Source organism: Hyperolius riggenbachi, chromosome 11 (genome assembly GCF_040937935.1).
Source record: "Hyperolius riggenbachi isolate aHypRig1 chromosome 11, aHypRig1.pri, whole genome shotgun sequence".
Lineage (NCBI taxonomy): Eukaryota > Metazoa > Chordata > Amphibia > Anura > Hyperoliidae > Hyperolius > Hyperolius riggenbachi.
The window spans coordinates 150,108,566-150,130,191 of record NC_090656.1 but is presented as its reverse complement, the minus strand read 5'-3'; the positions used below and the strand labels follow the sequence as shown (position 1 = coordinate 150,130,191).

General features: G+C 49.1%; 1 protein-coding gene across 14 annotated transcripts in view; it reads right to left on the bottom strand.

Moving 5' to 3' along the window:
• The window catches only part of FLRT1 (fibronectin leucine rich transmembrane protein 1), an 878,261-nt gene that overhangs the window by 302,442 nt on the left and 554,193 nt on the right, over positions 1 to 21,626 (bottom strand). The gene's annotated exons all lie outside the window — the stretch shown is intronic.

Genomic DNA, 21,626 nt, shown 5'->3' with positions numbered 1-21,626 from the left:
GTGGGCACTGTACTAGCTATAGTGAGCACTGTACTAGCTATACTGGGGCACTATACTAGCTACACTGGGGTTATACTAGCTATAGTGGGCACTGTACTAGCTACAGTGAGCACTGTACTAGCTATACTGGGGCACTATACTAGCTATACTGGGGCACTATAATAGCTACATTGGGGTTATACTAGCTATAGTGGGCACTGTACTAGCTATAGTGGGCACTGTACTAGCTATAGTGGGCACTGTACTAGCTATACTGGGGCTATACTAGCTATACTGGGGCTATACTAGCTATACTGGGCACTGTACTAGCTATACTGGGGCTATACTAGCTATACTGGGCACTGTAATAGCTATACTGGGCACTGTACTAGCTATACTGGGCGCTGTACTAGCTATACTGGGGCTATACTAGGCACTGTACTAGCTATACTGGGGCTATACTAGCCATACTGGGCACTGTACTAGCTATACTGGGGCTATTCTAGGCACTGTATTAGCTATACTGGGGCTATACTAGCCATACTGGGGCTATACTAGCCATACTGGGGCTATACTAGGCACTGTACTAGCTATACTGGGGCTATACTAGCCATACTGGGCACTGTACTAGCTATACTGGGGCTATTCTAGGCACTGTACTAGCTATACTGGGGCTATACAAGCTATACTGGGGCTATACTAGCCATACTGGGCACTGTACTAGCTATACTGGGGCTATACTAGCTATACTGGGGCTATACTAGCTATGCTGTGCACTGTACTAGCTATACTAGGCGCTGTACTAGCTATACTGGGCGCTGTACTAGCTATACTGGGTGCTGTACTAGCTATACTGGGCGCTGTACTAGCTATACTGGGGCTATACTAGTTATACTGGGGCTATACTAGGCACTGTACTAGCTATACTAGGGGCTATACTAGCCATACTGGGGCTATACTAGCCATACTGGGCACTGTACTAGCTATACTGGGGCTATACTAGGCACTGTACTAGCTATACTGGGGCTATACTAGCCATACTGGGCACTGTACTAGCTATACTGGGGCTATACTAGCCATACTGGGCACTGTACTAGCTATACTGGGGCTATACTAGCCATACTGGGCACTGTACTAGCCATACTGGGCACTACACTAGCCATACTGGGGCAACTATGCCAGCTATGCCCCCCCCCCCCCCCCCCACACACACACACGACACCGTCCACCAGGACGCGCACACTCCAAAACACCCCCCTTCCCCCGCGGTCCCCGAATAAAAATTTGGTCACATAGTGGTCCCCGGGCCGGAAAAGGTTGGGGGGACCCCTGTATTACGGTTTTCAAAAACACTGTCGAATGCTGGGTATACACGGCAGTTTCTTTCCTTATCAATCGAGCCGCTGATGGCTCAATTGATAATATCCGACAGGTCCGATGACCTGCCGGATAGATTCCCCGCTCAATCGATCCTAGTGGGAATCGATCTGCGCGGACGAGCGGGGATGCGCTGGCTCGATCCGGCGTATAATTGGATCCGTGTATGCCCAGCATAAAACAGCACTGTATTCTAACTAGCCATACTGGGGCATTAGAATAAAGATCTGCAGCTGTCAGGTAAGCAGTAAAGAAAGAAGGGGGAGAGAAACACTTGATTTACAATGAAAGATAGCACTGTCAAAAACAGATTACAGTGTGTAAATCACAAGGACAGCAGAGCAAGCTGAGAGGATAGCCCTGACAGCAAAGGAATGAGGATAGAACTGACGACCGAGGATAGTTCTGTCAGCAGAGGAGAGACAAAATACAGAGCAGAAAAATGACAGGCTGGAAAACACAGGCAGACACTGCATACACAGTCGCAGCCAGATGACATCACTGTAACTGTACACTACCAGAAGCTAATTTGCATGCTGCACAGTGATTGGAGGAAGGAGCTGCTGGAGGAAGTAGGAAATCAGCTGGATGGCACTGTAAACTTGCCAACCAACATGTGGCTGCGCAGTCTACTAGCAATGCAGTAACATAAACAGGAAAATTGAATACTTACCTTCCGGTAATTTTCCTTTCCTGGAACAGAAGATGGCGGCATACAGATTGGTTTAGCTCCGCCCCCTGAACCCGATAGGACAGCCCAGTTTATAAATTAAAAGAACCCGCCCCCCCCCCCGCCATTCTCATGAAAATCAGTCCTCGAATGGACGAGAGGGAGGGATTCGTATGTCGCCATCTTCTGTTCCAGGAAAGGAAAATTACCGGAAGGTAAGTATTCAATTTTCCTGTTTCCTGGACAGAGATGTCGGCATACAGATGGGATATACAAAATCAGACAGAGAGGGAGGGAAAATGCATAAACACACAATTTATTTACATGCTGAAAGAACAGCTTTTCCAAAGTTAATGGACGTCAAAGATGCAGGATTGACATGGTAATGTCTCAAGAAAGTATGTGGTGAGGACCAACTGGCTGCCTTGCAGATAATGTCCATAGATACTTTCGAGAAAGCGGCCCATGAGGCTGCTACCCCTCTGGTCGAGTGCGCATGCACCTCTTTTGGCACCTCTAGTCCCTTTGCTCTGTAACTAAGCTGAATCATTTTGACTAACCAGTTTGCCAGAGTTCTAGCAGTTGTTGCTCCACCTTTCCTTGGACCCTGGATGTTGACAAATAGCCTATCTGAATTCCTAAAAGATTCAGTTGCTTTTAAGTATGCTTTTATAGAACTGCCTTCATCTAATGGATGCAAATCCTGATTTTCCAGGAAGGTTGGTAAAGTCAGTTCTTGATTGATATGATAAGAAGACGCCACTTTAGGAATATGACTTAATACAGGCCTAATAACAACCCTGTCCGGATAGAACTGTAACAGGTTCTCAGTACATCCTAAGGCCTGCAAATCTGACACCCTCTTAGCCGAGGAAATGGCCACCAGAAAAATAGTCTTTAGAGTTATATTCCAAAGATTAGACATCTCGATAGGGTGAAAAGGAGGCTTTGATAACACCTCTAACACTATACATAGGTCCCATTGTGGAAAGAAGGATTTTCTTGGAGGCCTTATTTTCTGTACTGCTTGAATAAACTGTACAGTCAATGGATTTACTGCCCATTTATGGCTAGTTAAAGGAATACTTAAGTCAAAAAAAAAAATGACATTTACTCACCTGGGGCATCCCTCAGCACCCCGAAGCTGGATGGTGCCCTCGCAGCCCCGCTCCGATCGTCCTGTCCCCGCCGGCGGCTACTTCCGGTTCGCAGTAGCAGCATAGAGAGTGATAGCAGCGGCTGGGAACGCGGAAAATCAGCCGCGTTCCCAGCCTGTCGGCGGCTGTCGCCGAACCGGAAGTAGCCGCCGGCGGGGACAGGATGATCGGAGCGGGGCTGCGAGGGCACCATCCAGCTTCGGGGTGCTGAGGGATGCCCCAGGTTAGTAAATGTCATTTTTTTTTTTTACTTAAGTATTCCTTTAAAGCAGAAGGGGCCGAAACTTGCACCTTGATTGCTGAAAGGCTTAAGTTCATATCTACTCCCGTTTGCAGAAAGGCAAGCACATCTTGCACCCTGGGAGTCAACATGTCAAATTTATTGACTGTTGCAAAGTCTGCAAATTTTGACCATATCCTGTGATATGTAGAATTGGTTGACACTTTTCTAGCCTTCAATAAAGTCGACGCAACTTCTGCCGAACATCCTAATTCCAAGAATTTCCTCCTTTCAATTTCCATGCCATCAAATCTAGACTGCTCATGTTCGGGTATAACAGATCCTCCTGGTGAAGTAGATTCGGTAGCTTCGGAAGCTCTATCGGCTCCTCCATGCTCATTTCCAATAGCAGAGTGAACCAGGGTCTCCGTGGCCAATTTGGCACTATAAGGATGATCATGCAGTCTTCCGATCTCAGCCTCTGCAAAAACTTCAGGATTAGGGGAAATGGGGGGAACGCATAGCCTAGACTGAAGTTCCACTGACACGTAAGACAGTCCGTCCCCTCCGCTGCCGGGTGGTAATATCTTGAAAAGAACCTCCGGACCTTGCGATTTTCTACCGTGGCAAACAGGTCCAGGCGAGGCACTCCCCACTTCTGCACAATCAACTGGAACACTTCGCTGCACAGAGTCCACTCGTGTGGATCTGAAAACTTCCTGCTCAACTGGTCTGCAAGGGTATTCTGTATTCCTGGCAGATGAACTGCAGTCAGATCTGATAAGTATTTCTGAGCCCATGACATCACATGTGCCGTCTCTTGCAAAAGGGCTTGACTTCTCGTACCCCCCTGCCTCCTTATGTAACACACTGCTGATACATTGTCTATTTGGAGAATCACCGACTTCCCCACGATCAGGTGCTGAAACGACTTCATAGCCAGAAACGCTGCTCTTAATTCCAGAATGTTCGAGGGAGTCTGAACTGGAGCAAGTCTCCATCTCTGCTGCACACGGCTGTCTCCGCAATGGGCTCCCCATCCTGTCAGGCTGGCATCTGATGTTATCACCACTGGCACCATTGGTTGTATTTGATGACACAACCTCAGGTTTTCTTCTGACCTCCACCAATGAAGCGAATTGCTGACATGCGCAGGAAGAATCAACTTTTGAAACATATCTCTCTTGTTCCAATGCTTCAGGAAGAATATTTGTAACGGCCTCAGATGCCAGTGCGCCCACTTTACCATCGGTATTGTTGAAGAAAATGTTCCCAATAGGCTCAGGCAATCTCTGGAAGACAGGCATCTTCTGGAGAGCAATGATCTGACTCTCTGTTGAATTGCTAAGATCTTCTGATCCGGAAGGCAAACTCTGTTTTGACAAGTGATAAACCTGGCTCCCAGAAATATCATGTCCCTTGAAGGAGTCAACTGGCTCTTCTGAAAGTTTATTATCCACCCGAGTTCTTGCAGGGTGTCCAGCAGTATCTTTTGATGTTGTATCAGAATTGGCAACTTTTGATTTACTAGTAGGATGTCGTCTAGGTAATGGAAGACTCTCAGACCTCTCCGTCTGAGAGTTGCTATTACTGGTAGGAGTACTTTTGTGAATGTCCTTGGTGCTGTAGAGAGACCAAACGGAAGGCTTTGGAACTGCCAATGCTTTCCGTTCACTGCAAACCTGAGGTACTTTTGGAAACTGGATTTGATTGGAATGTGAAGATACGCATCTGACAGGTCGACTGTTGTCATCCAATCGTTTACTTTCAACACTTTTATAATGGTCTGCAGGGATTCCATCTTGAATCGACGGACCTTTATATGTTTGTTTAGAAACTTCAAGTCCATAACCGGTCTCCATCCTCCTGAAGTTTTTGGTACCATAAATAGAGGGGAATACACCCCCAAGAACAGTTTCTTCTCTGGAACTGGAATGATAGCCCTTGATGATGCTAGTGAGTCTACATAGTCTAGAAGAAGCTGAGATTTCCTCCTGCTCTGAGGCAACCTTGTTTGAACATACTTTGAGCTCGGAGGTGGCTTTTTGAACCTCCAGAAGTGACCCTTTCTTAAAGTTTTCGAAACCCATGCTTCCCCGATGACATCCACCCAGACGGTCCAGAAAGATCGTAATCTCGCCCCCACTGGAACTGCCTGAGCGGACGCACCCTCAGAAAGGCTTTGGGTTCTGACTTGTTCCTGGTGCCGGCTTGGATCTGGCTGTTTTAAGAAAGGATGATTGTGTACCTTTCCAGTTTTTATTAAATTGCTTGGAAGGCTTGTATGAACGAGCTTGCTGAAATCTGTTAGATGACTGTCTCCTTTTTCCCTGCTGACGAAAGGGTCTCGATTTTCTATCCTGAGGCAATAACCCTGATTTCCCTCCAGTCACTTTTGCAATGGCTGAATCCATTTCTGCCCCAAACAAATGTTTCCCGTCAAATGGAATCTTGCACCAGTTATTTCGTGACGACTGGTCTGCTAACCACGGTTTCAGCCATAAGGCTCTTTTTGCCGTGACACTATGTAACATGGAACGGGCAGACGATCTGATGGTATCAATTGCAGCTTCGCCAATAAAATAACTCGCTAGTTTCAGCTCATCTAGGGCCTTGATGATGTCCTGCTTGTCTGTGTCTGAATTAAGCGCCACTTCAATATTTTCCACCCATACTTTAATAGCTTTTGCCAGGGATGTCAATGCCACCGCCGGTTTACAAGCTGAACCTACTGCTAGAAACGCTTTCTTAATGTTTGTGTCGATTTTCCTGTCCAAAGGGTTGGAAAATGAAACTGCATCATCATCCATTGGGAGGGTCACATGCTTCGCCAACCTCATTATGGAAGCGTCAATCAAAGGGGCAGTGTCCATAATTTTTGATCTATTAGCTAAAGATGGCTTTTGCTCAACTTTTCCCCATTCCTTAAGAAAAATGTCCTTTATGACCTTCATAAAAGGAAAGTTTGTTGGATGTTTATCAAGATGGGGATAGTATTTATCTGGTTCTTTGGCTGTGTCCTCATCCTCCTCCCAGGCTATAGCTGCCCGAATTTGCGCCACAAAAGCTGGGATCAGGGAAAAATCAAAGCCAACTGGTGGTAGACCTCCTACCGCCATGCTGTCCTCAGATTGAACCTGTGCTGAAGATGAAGGCGGCTGTGCCGCTGCCAGCTTCTCGAAAGTTTCTTGAACTGCTTCTAATATGACACCCAAGTGCTCAACCCCTTAATAGAGAAAAGAGTGACAATCGACACTCTTTTACCTGTCCTGTGATGCAGTATCTTGCATATGTTGTCACCTTATCCAGAAGTAGTACCTCTGCCCTGGCTGGGAATGGATTGAAGAAAATCCAAGTCTGGAGCTCCAACACCGTGCCAGTCTCCGCTTTGGGGGAGCACATCAGCGCTTATCACCAAGGGTAGGAGGAAGACCCTGCCGCATATATAAACCCCATTTAGAGGTCGCAATGCTCGCGCTGCCTGACCAGGAGAGGCTGAACCCGATCAGAAAAAGGTACGCCCAGACTTTTTTAAAAAATAAAAAACGGCGCACAAAGAGTAAAAAAGAAGAGAAAAACCTGATAAATAAATTGAATAGAAGAAAAAAAACTGAACTGTCCATTCGAGGACAGGAATAGAGAATGGCGGGGGGGCGGGTTCTTTTAATTTATAAACTGGGCTGTCCTATCGGGTTCAGGGGGCGGAGCTAAACCCATCTGTATGCCGACATCTCTGTCCAGGAAATAAGGACATCTGACAGGTATAGTACAGCAAACATACCCTTTATTTATTAAAGCAGTATTAAGCAACACATCAAATATTTTTTATAGTATCAAATGTTCAGGTCACTTCCTCTTTAAAGCTGTCCAGAGAAGCAGCCTCTCCCACTGATTGTGGAAGTGACTTCCATAGAGAAGGGACTGCATAGGAAAAAGACTCAAGCACCAAATGTTTTTAAGGGGATCCTGGGAATAACCAAATGTGTCTTATTGGCAGACCTGAGGGTGTGTGGAGGAGCATATATTTCCAGTAGCTCCGCTATGTACTTGGGTCCCATGTGGTTTGGAGCCTTGAATGTCAGCAGGCAGATCTTAAAATGGATTCTCCATTTTACTGGCAGTCAGTGAAGAGTTTGCCATACTGGGGAGATGTGTGAACTGCGGTAGGCATTGGCTAGGAGTCTGGATTTTTGAGATTGATCCTGTCAATCTGATCGGAATGGTTAGGAGATTTTAGTCCATTAGTTGTCCCAAATGATCATTTCCAATCATTCATACGAAGAATCATTCACAAACAATTGTTCAGTAAATTATATCGTTAGTGGCAATCTTTAGGCTCAGAGAGTGAGATTTTGATTGGCTGAAATGATTGGCTTTGGATGGATGTAACAATTGACTGAAAATAAGGATACACAGAAAAGTCCTTCCCTGCCCAACAGGTGGTTGATAATCCTGTGGGCTCAATTCACAAAGCATTATCACATTCGGTAATACTGAAAACAGCTGATTTTACCAATCACCTTCCCAGGTTCCAATTCGCTAAACCCATCACCGCAAAGAAAATAAAAATTACCGACTACTGAGGTAAATTACCGACTTGTGCGGTAATTGCCTCAAGAAATGTCAAGAAATTTCAATTCCCAAAGATTTCAGCATTAAGTTTCGGTAATTTTCTCCAGCTCACAGCAGCCGATAACTTGCTCTCACCATGCTGTCTCTGTGCGGTAGATTTGACAGACAGCTTTTGGAGAGCCAGGCAGCCAAAAGGGAGAGCCACACAGACCTGCTTCTCACTCTGATTTGAAATGAAGGGTAATCGGGTGGGACTTTCAGTGTAGCAAAGCAGAGGAGGGAAATTTTCAAAAGGCATCCATGTAGATGTGTTCATTTGTATTGTAGCATACATAAGAGCTTCCCTTGGTGGCTGCAGCACATCTAAAGGGATAACAGGGTTGCACTGTAGGGAACATTTCTGAATCCTACACACAGCTCCCCTGCCTGCCCGATGACCTGCTATATGCTGGTAAGTCACACTTACAGAGCAGGGGTTAGTGAATTGAGGCATGTTTGTTCGGTAAATTACCAAACTTCTGCCTCATGAGGGAAAACTTTAGTGAATTTGGAAAAAAGTGTCAAATACAGAATGAGGTATTTTACCGAAGATAATTGTTTTACCAACCTGCCCGCCCTTTGTGAATAGAGCCCTATGTCATATTCCTGTAAGAAAACAGGCTAACAATAGTGTATTACCTCAGTAACAGGGCTGTGGAGTCGGTGCAAGAATAGAGATGGCCCGAACGATTCGCTGGCGAACGGTTCCCGGCAAACTTCCGATGGTTCGCGTTCGCCGTTGAAGGCGAACTTTTCCGGAAGTTCGGTTCGCCCCCATAGTGCACCATTACAGTCAACTTTGACCCTCTACATCACAGTCAGCAGGCACATTGTAGCCAATCAGGCTACACTCTCTCCTGGAGCCACTCCCCCCTTTATATAAAGCAGGCTCTGCCGGCCATTACACTCACTCGTGTGCCTGCAATAGTGAGAGAAGGGACAGCTGCTGGCAGACTCTCATAGGGAAAGATTAGTTAGGCTGTTGTAGGCTTGTTAGCTTGCTCCTTGCTGATTCTTATTGCTAAAATAGCACCACACAACAGCTCTTTTGAGAGCCAATCTTGTTCTTGTGATCTTTTTTTCCTGTGAGTCCCACTGACACTTGTGTTGCATAGACAGCCTTGCTAATTCATACTGTGTGTGTGCCACTGCCAGGCCCAGCACATTCAGTGACTACCTGTGAGTGTGACAGCAGGTGCACATTGTAATACCCATTACTGCATATACCTACCTGTTGTGTTGAGTGCACCCACCTCATCACTGCATATACCTACCTGTTGTGTTGAGTGCACCCACCTCATCACTACATATACCTACCTGTTGTGTTCAGTGAACCCAACTCATCACTGCATATACCTACCTGTTGTGTTCAATGAACCCACCTCATCACTGCATATACCTACCTGTTGTGTTCAGTGCACCCACTTCATCACTGCATATGCCTACCTGTTGTGTTGAGTGAACCCACCTCATCACTGCATATACCTACCTGTTGTTGTGTTCAGTGAACCCACTTCATCACTGCATATACCTACCTGTTGTGTTCAGTGCACCCACTTCATCACTGCATATACCTACCTGTTGTGTTCAGTAAACCCACCTCATCACTGCATATACCTACCTGTTGTGTTGAGTGCACCCACCTCATCACTGCATATACCTACCTGTTGTTGTGTTCAGTGAACCCACCTCATCACTGCATACACCTACCTGTTGTGTTGAGTGAACCCACCTCATCACTGCATATACCTACCTGTTGTGCTCAGTGAATCCACCTTATCACTGCATATACCTACCTGTTGTGTTCAGTGCACCCACCTCATCACTGCAAATACCTACCTGTTGTATTGAGTGAACCCACCTCATCACTGCATATACCTACCTGTTGTGTGCAGTGAACCCACCTCATCACTACATATACCTACCTGTTGTGTTCAATGCACCCACATTCATACGTGAGTGCACCCAGTGTGACATACCACTCCGTGCATACCTGTTAACTGCACCTGTGTGACTGCACATTGTATTAGTCAAGTCAGTGAATACCTTTCACTTCATCCCCCCTGATATGGACATAACGGACAAACCAGGTAGAGGCAGAGCCAGAGGAAGGCCACCCGGCAGGTCTGTGCGAGGTCGTGTTGATGTGATTTCGTGCGGCCCTGGCCCAAAGTACAGTGCTCAGAAGAAGGCACTTGCCATCAACTCCCAAGATTGTCAGGACGTGGTTGACTATTTAACACAGAACACCTCATCTTCTGCAGCCACCAGCGCTACTACAAGCACCACATCCACTGCATTTGACACTTTGCAGGAGTTATTTGGCGGTTAAATCACTGATTCACAGCCACTATTGCAACAACAAGATGAAGGCGCTAAGCAAGTTACACCACCTCATATGTGTGAGTTAGGCTACACTATGGACGTAACGTGTGAGGAGGAGAATGATGAAGTACCTGCTGTTGGTGCAGTTTTGAAGGTGTCTGAGGCAAGCGAAGCTGGGCAGGATGATTATGATGATACGGATCCCACATGGGTTCCTAAGAGACAAGATGACAAAGGGGACAGTTCAGAGGGGGAGTCAGAGAGGAGTAGGAAAAGACAAGTTCCTGAAAGAAGCAGGGGGAGCTCGTCGTCAGAAACAGCTGGTGGCAGCGCCATGTATCGCCACCTGTGGACAGCCAGCCAACATGCCCTTCAACGTCAGCTGCTGAGGCCACCATAGTGTCATCACCCCAGGGGGGCTCACGGGTTTGGAAATTTTTTAGTGTGTCTGCCTCAGATCGGAGCAATGCCATCTGTTCTCTCTGCCTCCAGAAATTGAAGTGGAAAGGCCAACACTCAGGTAGGGACAAGTGCCTTACGAAGGCACCTGGAGAAAAGGCACAAACTGCAATGGGAAGAGCACCTGAGCAAAAGCAGCACACGAAAGAAAAGCTACCCTCCTTCTCCTCTTCCTCCTTCAGGTGCAGCATCTTCAGCCGCTTTCTCCCTTGCATCTTCACAGCCACTCTCCTCCACTCTGCCTCTGACCTTGAGCGGTTCCTGCTCCTCTGCCCACAGCAGCCAGGTGTCCGTGAAGGAAATCTTTGAGCGGAAGAAGCCAATTTCTGCCAGTCACCCCCTTGCCCGGCGTCTGACAGCTGGCGTGGCGGAACTGTTAGCTCGCCAGCTGTTACCATACAAGCTGGTGGACTCTGAGGCCTTCCGTAAATTTGTGGCCATTGGGATACCGCAGTGGAAGATGCCAGGCCACAATTATTTCTCTAAAAAGGCGATACCCAAACTGCACCATGAAGTGGAGAGGCAAGTGGTGTCATCTCTGGAACACAGCATTGGGTCAATGGTCCACCTGACCACGGATGCCTGGTCTGCCAAGCACGGTCAGGGCCGCTACATTACTTACACAGCCCATTGGGTCAACCTGGTGACCGATGGCAAGCAGGGAGTACGTGGCTGTGCAGCGGACCAACTTGTGACACCTCCACGGCTTGCAGGCAGGCCTCCTGCCACCTCCTCTCCGCCTGCTACATCCTCTTCGCTGTCGTCATCATTCTCCTCCTCCTTGGCTGGTGCCGCAATCTCCTCTCCAGCTATACAGCCCCATCTCCCCAGGGCCTATGCTGCATGCCAGGTACGACGATGTAACGCCATCTTAGACATGTCTTGCCTCAAAGCGGAGAGTCACACTGGAGCAGCTCTCCTGGCTGCTTTTAACAAACAGGTGGATCAGTGGCTGACCCCGCACCAGCTGGAGATCGGCAACGTGGTGTGTGACAACGGCAGCAATCTCCATTCAGCTTTGAATTTGGGAAAGCTGACACATGTACCCTGCGTGGCACATGTGCTGAATCTAGTCATTCAAAGATTTGTGTCAAAGTACCCAGGCTTAGAGGACGTCCTGAAGCAGGCCATGAAGGTGTGTGGGCATTTCAGGCGGTCTTACACGGCCATGGCACACTTTGCCGATATTCAGCAGACAAACAAGTTGCCGGTGAGACCCCTGATTTGCGATAGCCCGACTCGCTGGAATTAAACCCTCCTTATGTTCTCTCGCCTGCTAGAACAGGAGAAAGCCGTCACCCAGTACCTCAACAACTACAGTAGAAGGACACACTCTGGGGAGATGGGGATGTTCTGGCCCAACAACTGGACACTCATGCGAAATGCATGCAGGCTCATGCGGCCGTTTGAGGAGTTGACCAACCTGGTGAGTCGCAGTGAAGGCACCATCAGCGACTTGATCCCGTACGCTTACTTCCTGGAGGAAGAGCAAGAGGAGATGGATAGTACTTCTGGATCCAGATGGCGATGCTGTCCAACCTGTTGAGGGACCCCCGTATAAAAAAACTCAAGGGGAATGAGCTGTACTGGGTGGCCATGCTACTAGACCCTCGGTATAGGCACAAAGTGGCAGAGATGTTTCCAAATCACATGAAAGCAGAAAGTATGCAGCACTTGCAGAACAAGCTGGCAACTATGCTTTACAATGCGTTTAAGGGTGATGTCACAGCACAACGCAATAAAGGTACCACTGCCAGTAATCCTTCTCCCATGTCCACGCAGGCAAGGACAGGACGCTCCAGGGATCTCATGGTGATGTCAGACATGCAGACATTCTTTAGTCCGACGCCTTGCCTTAGCCCTTCTGGATCCACCCTCCACTAACGCCTGGACCGGCAGGTAGCCGACTACCTGGGCTTAAGTGTGGATGTAGACACTGTGAATAGCGATGAACCCTTGGACTACTGGGTGCGCAGGCTTGACCTGTGACCAGAGCTGTCCCAATTTGCCATCCTCAAGCTGTCTTGCCCTGCCTCAAGCGTCCTGTCAGAAAGGACCTTCAGCGCAGCTGGAGGCATTGTCACTGAGAAGAAAAGTCGCCCAAGTCACAAAAGTGTTCACTACCTCACCTTTATCAAAATGGACGAGGCATGGATCCCAGAGGGCTATTGCCCGCCCCAAGACTAAGTCAGTCCCCACACACAGCATCTCTGCCTGCACGCCGTGTGACCGCCTGCCCCAAGACTAAGTCCGTCCCCACAAACAGCATCTCTGCCCGCAGGCCGCTTGACTGCCTTCTCCACCACCACCAACAGGGTCCAGGACTCCGGGTAGATTCCTGAATTCGCTATAATAATTTTTCTGGTGCGTGTACATGCCTGCCTAATTTTTTGGGCTGTACTGCAGCTGCAACAACAAAACAAAAGGCATGTACATGTGCCAATTCCCCTTCGTGATCATTACCTTGCGGGGCTTGCGTATCACAATGAAGCAATAACCGCCGGCTATATGAGTGTCTTGGGGGGGAGGGCACACCCACGATAATAAGGTCGTTGCTTCATTGTGGACAGACCAAATTTGATCAGCTGGACAGTCACTGTTCTGTCATTCAGCTACCGCAAGCCCGGCGACCATATGGGCTGGAAAGCCGCCATCACCTGCACTCTCGTCATGGTGCGCACCAGTCCAGCACGGTCGTCACTACACAAACAGCTGTTTGCAGTCACTGCATACCTTTCACTGCATCTTTGACTGCACATTGTATTATACCTGGCAGTCAGTGCATACCTTTCACTTGGATGGATGGCAGACTTGCCCTCCATAACAGATTCTCTTTAAAGGATTTAAAGTTGATTCATCTCATATACACTTGGTAATCAAGATGGCGCCGGGTGAGGACGCCACGGCCACAGGGCTCCGGTCTTCTTCTCTCTCTTTCCCCTAACTCCCCCTCTGGCGACCTCCCGACCACCTCCACCCACCTGGTAATGATGCAGGGGCCACGGAGGAGCCTCGCGGGCTGAGGGAGGATCGGGAGGTAGCGTGCTGCGGGGTGGGGATCGCTGTCAGGGGAGCCGGGACGCTCTGGAGCCAGGGGACGCCGCACGCAGTGCCGCCTTCACGCTGCGTATGTTCCGCCTCTCTTACCGGGGACCACACGGAGAGGGGCAGCGGCGGCTCCACACTGCCCTCTGCCGATCTTGAATGTCTGAAGGGCTGCCGCCTGGGAAGAGGCTGCCACGTGCTCCTGCTGCCATCACCAGCCACGTGCTCCTGCTGCCACCACCAGCTGTCCAGGGCGCCAGAGACCTCCCCATCACCGGGCGGCTGACCCGACATATGCAGCTCAGGATTGCTGGGGTTTCCGGTCCCCCTCCACCACGGGTTGCCCAGGGACCAGCAAGGGAACAAGGGACACCCTCCACATGCAGAGGAGGCCTGACTGCAGCGGCTCCCCCAGTCACCATGGGAACGACCACGCTGCCACCATGTTAATGGAGGGCCTGTAAATGGAGGGCCTGTGGCTGCTCCATCGCAGCCACAGAGAAGATATGCTGCCCCTGGCCTGTCCATCACTGCTGCCCAGCCAGGGTGCCCCCCCCCGGCCCTATGTCCACCATTGCTGCCCAGCCGAGGCGCCCCCGGCCTCGTGTCCACCACTGCTGCCCAGCCAGGGTGCCCCCCTGGCCCTATGTCCACCAATGCTGCCCAGCCAAGGGCCCACTGGCCTCATGTCCACCCCTGCTGGCCTCATGTACATCCCTGCTGCCCAGCCAGGGTGGCCCCAGGTCCCACGTCCACCACTGCTGCCCAGCAATGGTGTCCCCTGGCACCACAGGGCCCCCACTGCGTCTGCACCCTCATTACCCAGCCGTGCAGACTTTGAAATTAGGAGCGCTTCTCCTCGAGCAACCTGGCTCAAGTGAACTCTGCTGTCTGCCTCCATCATGATCCCCCCCCCCCCTCAGCTTCCTTTCTACTTTTCGCGGACAATCGGTAGCACCTGTCTAGTTGGGAGCGTGTCGCTGTGTAGCGTCCAGTGCCGAAAATGGCAGCGCTCATATCAGCTCTCAGGCTGCTCCTCCAGTCCCACTCTTTTTCTGTTCCTGCTATCAGTGTATGTTGCTATGTTTGTATTACGTTAATTGTACGTGTATGCTGTAATGCTCTGTTTGTATTACGTTAACTGTACGGGTATGCTGTAATGCTCCCTGTTTTTGCTTTTGTTTTTGCTTTTATTGTTTATACGTATGTACCATGCTTAACTGTATACGACGCTCTGCTTAAATGTACGCACAAACTGTAATGTTGTCCTATGTATGCTTGTCCAATGTCTACGTTTGTACCATGCTTAACCGTGCTATTTTTCTTGTTTTTCATCAACGACCCTGTATGCGCCAAAACCAATTCCGGGTACAATCCACCGTTGTACTTGGCGAAATAAATTCTAATTCTGATACAGCAGGGCTTTGAAAGTCCTCTTGTATTGTTATTTTTGGTCACTACCTCGGGACGTGCATGCCATGCCTGCTGCCTTCCTTGGATGTGTGGTAGCCGTTCCTGCTCCTTTGCCCACAGCGTGCCTGCTGCCTTCCTTGGATGTATGGTGGTGGTCGTTCCTGCTCCTTTGCCCACAGCGTGCCTACTGCCTTCCTTGGATGTGTGGTGGTGGTAGCTGTTTCTTAGGCTCCCACTCCAGACTGGAATCGAACCAGGATTCCCCGGCCATTACCCGTGGTCACCATGGTACTGAGAAAGTACCATCGAACATTTCACACAGTTGAATGAATGGCAGACTTGCCCTCCATAACACATTCTTGGCAAATGCTTTTGATTTGGTTCGTCTTGCGCTGGGTCAAGGGTCCATCTGACCACAGATGCCAGGTCTGCAAAGCACGATCAGGGCAGGTACATTACTTATACAGCAAATGGGTCCTTACTTAGGATGTGTGGTGGTGGTAGCCGGTTCTCAGGCTCCCACTCCGGACCGGAATCGAACCCTGATTCCTCGGCCATTACCCGTGGTCACTCACAATGGCAGACTTGCCCTCCATAACAGATTCTCGTTACAGGTACTGAACAGCCAGCAGAAAATGTAATTTAAAAAAAAATGTAAGCTTTAACAATGGTAGAGAAAGAACCATCAACAGTTGATAAGGCAGTCAGGCATTACCTGATATCACTGAGGTAGAGCAATCTCGCCATGGTGCACACCAGTCCAGCACGGCCATCACAACACAAACAGCTGTTTGTGTTGCGTTACACGGTGAGTTTGGTGTGTCAGTGTGAAGCAGTACTCTAATTACACTCCCTGATTGATGTATACACATGCAAGATGTTTTAAAGCACTTTAGGCCTGCAATTTAGCATTCAATGTGATTTCTGCCCTTAAAACGATGCTTTGCATCAAATCCAGATTTTCCATCTGGACTTTTGGCGTCTATCCCACTCATCCATGCAAAAACTCAGATGTTAGACCCCTTGAAACATCTTTTCCATCACTTTTAAGGCCAACATAAATGTTTCTAGTTTTCGAAAGTTCGCCTCTCCATTGAAGTCTATTGCGGTTCGCAAAAGTTCGCACGAACCGAACTTTTGTGGAAGTGGTTCAGGCCATCTCTAATTATAAGGAGTGCAATAAAAGTTGTACAAAATAAATTAAGCTGGCAAATATTGAAACGGAAAATCAAATCGCTAGGGATATCAAATCTAACCCAACTCTAAAAAAAGAAAGGTTGACTGTATTGGACTCCTAAAGAATGAGGGTGGCAGCTCAATGGTGGATGACCAAGGTAAGGCAGAGTTATTAAATACTTTCTTTGCTTGTACAAATTACAGATGCAGAAAAGTCTCAATCTTACAATTGTAATATTAAATACTTAACACGGGAAGAAGTGAAGGCAAGACTAAATGAATTAAAAATAGTCAAGGCATCTGGCCCGGATGGCATGCATCCTCGGGTCCTAAGGGAATTAAGTTCCGTTATAGATAAACCCTTTATCTTATCTTTTGTGACTCTCTTTCAACTGTCAGAGTCCTAGTGGATTGGTGTACAGCCCACGTTTTCCCATTACTTAAGAAGGGCAAAAAATCAGATCCAGGAAATTATAGACCTGTAAACTTAACATCAGTTGTATGCAAACTATTTGAGGGGTTACTAAGATACTATACATGACTTCATAGTAGAAAACAATCTTATTTCTCAGCATCAACATGGGTTTACTAAAGACAGGTCCTGTTTGACTAACATGGTCAGCTTTTATGAGGTAGTGAACGCTAATGTGGATATTGGGAATGATGTAGATGCATAGATGCAGGGTTGGACTGGGACACTAAGGGCCCACCAAGGAAATTTCAGCCTGGGGCCCACCCCCTCTCCTCCGCCACCCCCCCCCCCCCCATACTCTATAAATCTTGCATGACTTTATGGCAGGGAATAGATTGTGAGCACTTCTGAGGACAGAAAAATAAATGGGTGTCACCAAGCACTGGAACATCGGCGTGGTCATGATGAGTCATGGGCAGACTTTATGGTAGGGAATAGATTGTGAGCACTTCTGAGGACAGAGAAATAAATGGGTGTCACCACGCACTGGAACATCGGCGTGGTCATGATGAGTCATGGGCAGACTTAAAAAAAAAAAACACAAAATAAGTAGCGGTGTTATTCACAGAGATTAGGTCCGACCAGATACATTTTAGATAAAACATTCAAGTAGTCAAATGGCAGCAGATTTTCTGACAAAATGCAATCAGATTGGCGGCAGATATCCCCCCACAAAATGCAGTCAGGTTGGCCGCAGATAGCCCCACAAAATGCAATCAGGTTGGCGGCAGATACCCCCACAAAATGCAATGAGGTTGGCGGCAGTCCCTGGCTCCCTCTCCACTTTCCTGGCTGTGGCTGGGCCTAGGCTCAGTGGACTGAGTGAGCCTCCCCTCCCCGTCCCCCCAACACTACACACACACAATTTGTGACACAAAGGAGCCCACCGTGTGTGCACCTGACCTGAGGGCAGCTGAGGCTGACGGGCAGCGTGGCAGGTCCTGGCGGGCGGCGGCAGCCGTCCAACAGTGTGTGGCTGCGAGCGGCTGCCTCTCCCTCAGGGTCCTCAGAGTGTCCAGGCTAGGGCCAGGCGTTCCCCCTGCGGCGTCTCCAGCCAGGCCTCTGTCAGTCTGTCTGGCGCCAGGCGGCGGCGTGATGCGGTGCGGATGGAGGCGGAGCTTGTTGCCAGAATGATGATGCCTGCCTCTTCTTATTGGCCTCCGGCGGTGTGCACGGCTAGCGTGATGACATCACTGGCGCAGGCCTGGCCGCAATGGGCATCCGCAGAAAATTTCCGGGGAGGGGGGGGGAGGTGGGGAAGAATCGGGGCGCTTAAATTCTCAGTGAAGTTGTGCGGCGCGCCGAAAAACATGAGGGTTACGTTGATTCAGCTTTTCCCATAGTCTCGCAGTTAGCAATCATGTGACCCCCAACAAGACAAATTCAGCAATCATGAGGCACCCAACAAATCATGAGGCCCCCAACAAGACACATTCAGCAATCACAATGCCCCCAACAAGACACATTCAGCAATCATGAGGCCCCCCAACAAATCATGAGGCTCCCAACAAGACACATTCAGCAATCTTGAGTCCCCCAACAAATCATAAGGCCCCCAACAAGACAAATTCGGCAATTATGATGCACCCAACAAGACAAATTCAGCAATCATGAGGCCCCCAACAAATCATGAGGCCCCCAACAAGACATTCAGCAATCTTGAGGCCCCCCAAAAAATCATGAGGCCCCCAACAAGACAAATTCAGCAATCATGAGGCCCCCAACAAGACAAATTCAGCAGTCATGAGGCACATAGACAGCATTTCACATAAATAGGCAGAATGCCCCCTTAATATGGTAGGCACCTCTCACCTGGCTTCTCAAGTCTCCTCTACTGGCTGCTGTGCCTGGCAATACTGTTTTTGGCTGGATTGGGGATGATGTGTGGGCTGAAAGGCCTTGCGGTGATGCTGTAATTGGGCTGGCTGGCGGTGATTCTGTGGCTGGGTTGGCTGGCGGTGATGCTGGGCTGTGCTTGGCTGGTTTAAAGAGACTCCGTAACAAAAATTGCATCCTGTTTTTTATCATCCTACAAGTTCCAAAAGCTATTCTAATGTGTTCTGGCTTACTGCAGCACGTTCTACTATCACCATCTCTGTAATAAATCAACTTATCTCTCTCTTGTCAGACTTGTCAGCCTGTGTCTGGAAGGCTGCCAAGTTCTTCAGTGTTGTGGTTCTGTGATGCATCTCCCCCCTCCAGGACCCTCTCTGCACTATTTAGATTAGGGCAGCTTCTCTCTTATCTTTTACAAGCTGGATAAATCCTCCTCTGAGCTGGCTGGGCTTTCACATACTGAGGAATTACATACAGGCAGAGCTGTCTGCACTCTGCAGGAAGAAACAGCCTGACACTTCAGTGGAAGATAGCTGCAGGGGGAAAGAAACACACAACTGATCTCTTGAGATTCAAAAGGAATGCTGTATACAGCCTGCTTGTGTATGAATGTATTTTCTATGTGTGGACATACTGTACATCAACCTACTTTCTGTTTTGGTGGCCATTTTGTTTGTTTATAAACAAACTTTTTAAAACTGTTTTTAACCACTTTTAATGCGGCGAGGAGCGGCGAAATTGTGACAGAGGGTAATAGGAGATGTCCCCTAACGCACTGATATGTTTACTTTTGTGCGATTTTAACAATACAGATTCTCTTTAAGTAAATGCTGGCCTGACTGGTGGTGATGCTGTGGCCTTTTTGACAGTGATTCTGGGCTGGTTGGCTGGTGGTGATGCTGGGCTGGCTGGTTTGGGCAGCTTCTTTCATGGACTCGTCTCCTCCTACTCCTCTCTGGCTCCCCCTCTGAACTGTCCCCCTGGTCATCTCCTCTATTGGGAACATCCGTGGCATCCGTATAATCGTCATCATAAACCTCCTGCCCAGCTTCGCTTTCCTCAGACACCTTCACAACTGCACCAACATCAGGTGCTTCATCATCCCCCTCCTCACACGTTACGTCCATACTATCGCCACCTAACTCAGACATATGAGGTGTTGTAACTTGCTTAGCGCCTTCATCCTCAGAAACAGCTGGGGGCAGTGTCCGGCACCATGTATAGCCAGCTATGGCCAGCCAGCCAACACGCCCTTCAAGGTCAGCATAGTGCCATCATCCCAGGGGGGCCCAGCGGTTTGGAAATTTTTTAACGTGTGTACCTCAGATCGGAGCAACGCCATCTGTTCTCTCTGCCTCCAAAAATTGAGCCGTGGAAAGGCCAACACTCACGTAGGGACAAGTGCCTTACGGAGGCACCTGGAGAAAAGGCACAAACAGCAATGGGAAGAACACCTGAGGAAAAAAAGCAGCACCCAAAAGACAAGCCACCCTCCTTCTCCTCTTCCTCCTTCAGGTGCATCATCTTCAACCACTATCTCCCTTGCACCTTCACAGCCACCCTCCTCCACACCGCCTCTGCCCTTGAGCGGTTCCTGCTCCTCTGCCCACAGCAATAGCCAGGTGTCCGTGAAGGAAGTCTTTGAGCGAAAGAAGCCAATTTCTGCCAGTCACCCTCTTGCCCGGCGTCTGACAGCTGGCGTGGTGGAACTATTAGCTCGCCAGCTATTACCATACAAGCTGGTGGAGTCAGAGGCTTTCGGTAAATTTGTGGTCATTGGACACCGCAGTGGAAGATACCAAGCCACAATTATTTTTCACAAAAGGCCATACCCAAACTGTACCGTGCAGTTGAGAGGCAAGTGGTGTCATCTCTTGCGAAGAGCGTTGGGTCAAGGGTTCACCTGACCAAGGATGCCTGGTCTGCCAAGCACGGGTAGGGCTGCTACATTACGTACACAGCCCATTGGGTCAACCTGGTGACCGATGGCAAGCATGGAGTACGTGACTGCGCAGCGGACCAACTTGTGACACCTCCACGTCTTGCAGGCAGGCCTCCTTCCACCTCCTCTCCTTCTCCTCCTGCTACATCCTCTTCGTTGTCATCCTCCTCCTCCTCCTTGGCTGAGTGGCAGTTCAACTCTAGTGGTGCTGCCATCTCCTCCTCTCCAGCTTCACAGCCCCATGTCCCTAGAGCCTACGCTGCATGTCAGGTACGAAGGTGTCACGCCATTTTAGACATGTCTTGCCTCAAAGCGGAGAGTCACACTGGACCAGCAAAGTGGTGTGTGACAACGGCAGCAATCTCCTTTCCGCTTTGAATTTGGGAAAGCTGACACATGTACCCTGCATGGCACATGTGCTGAATCTGGTCGTGCAAAGATTTGTGTCAAAGTACCCAGGCTTAGAGGACGTCCTGAAGCAGGCCAGGAAATTGTGTGGGCATTTCAGGAGGTCTTACACGGCCATGGCACGCTTTGCGGACATTCAGCGGAGAAACAACTTGCCGGTGAGACGCCTCATTTGCAATAGCCCGACTCGCTGGAATTCCACCCTGCTCATGTTCTCTCGCCTGCTAGACCAGGAGAAAGCCGTCACCCAGTACCTGTACAATTACAGTAGAAGGACACAATCTGGGAAGATGGGGATGTTCTGACCACCGAACTGGACACTGATGCGAAATGCATGCAGGCTCATGCAGCCGTTTGAGGAAGTGACCAACCTGGTGAGTCACGCTGAAGGCACCATCAGCGACTTGATACTCTACGCTTACTTCCTGGAGCGTGCCGTGCATAGAGTGGTGGATCAAGCTGTGGAGGAGCGTGAAGAAGAACAGTTACGGCAGGAGGAGTCGTGGGAGAAATTTTCATCCGAACCAGATGTTTCC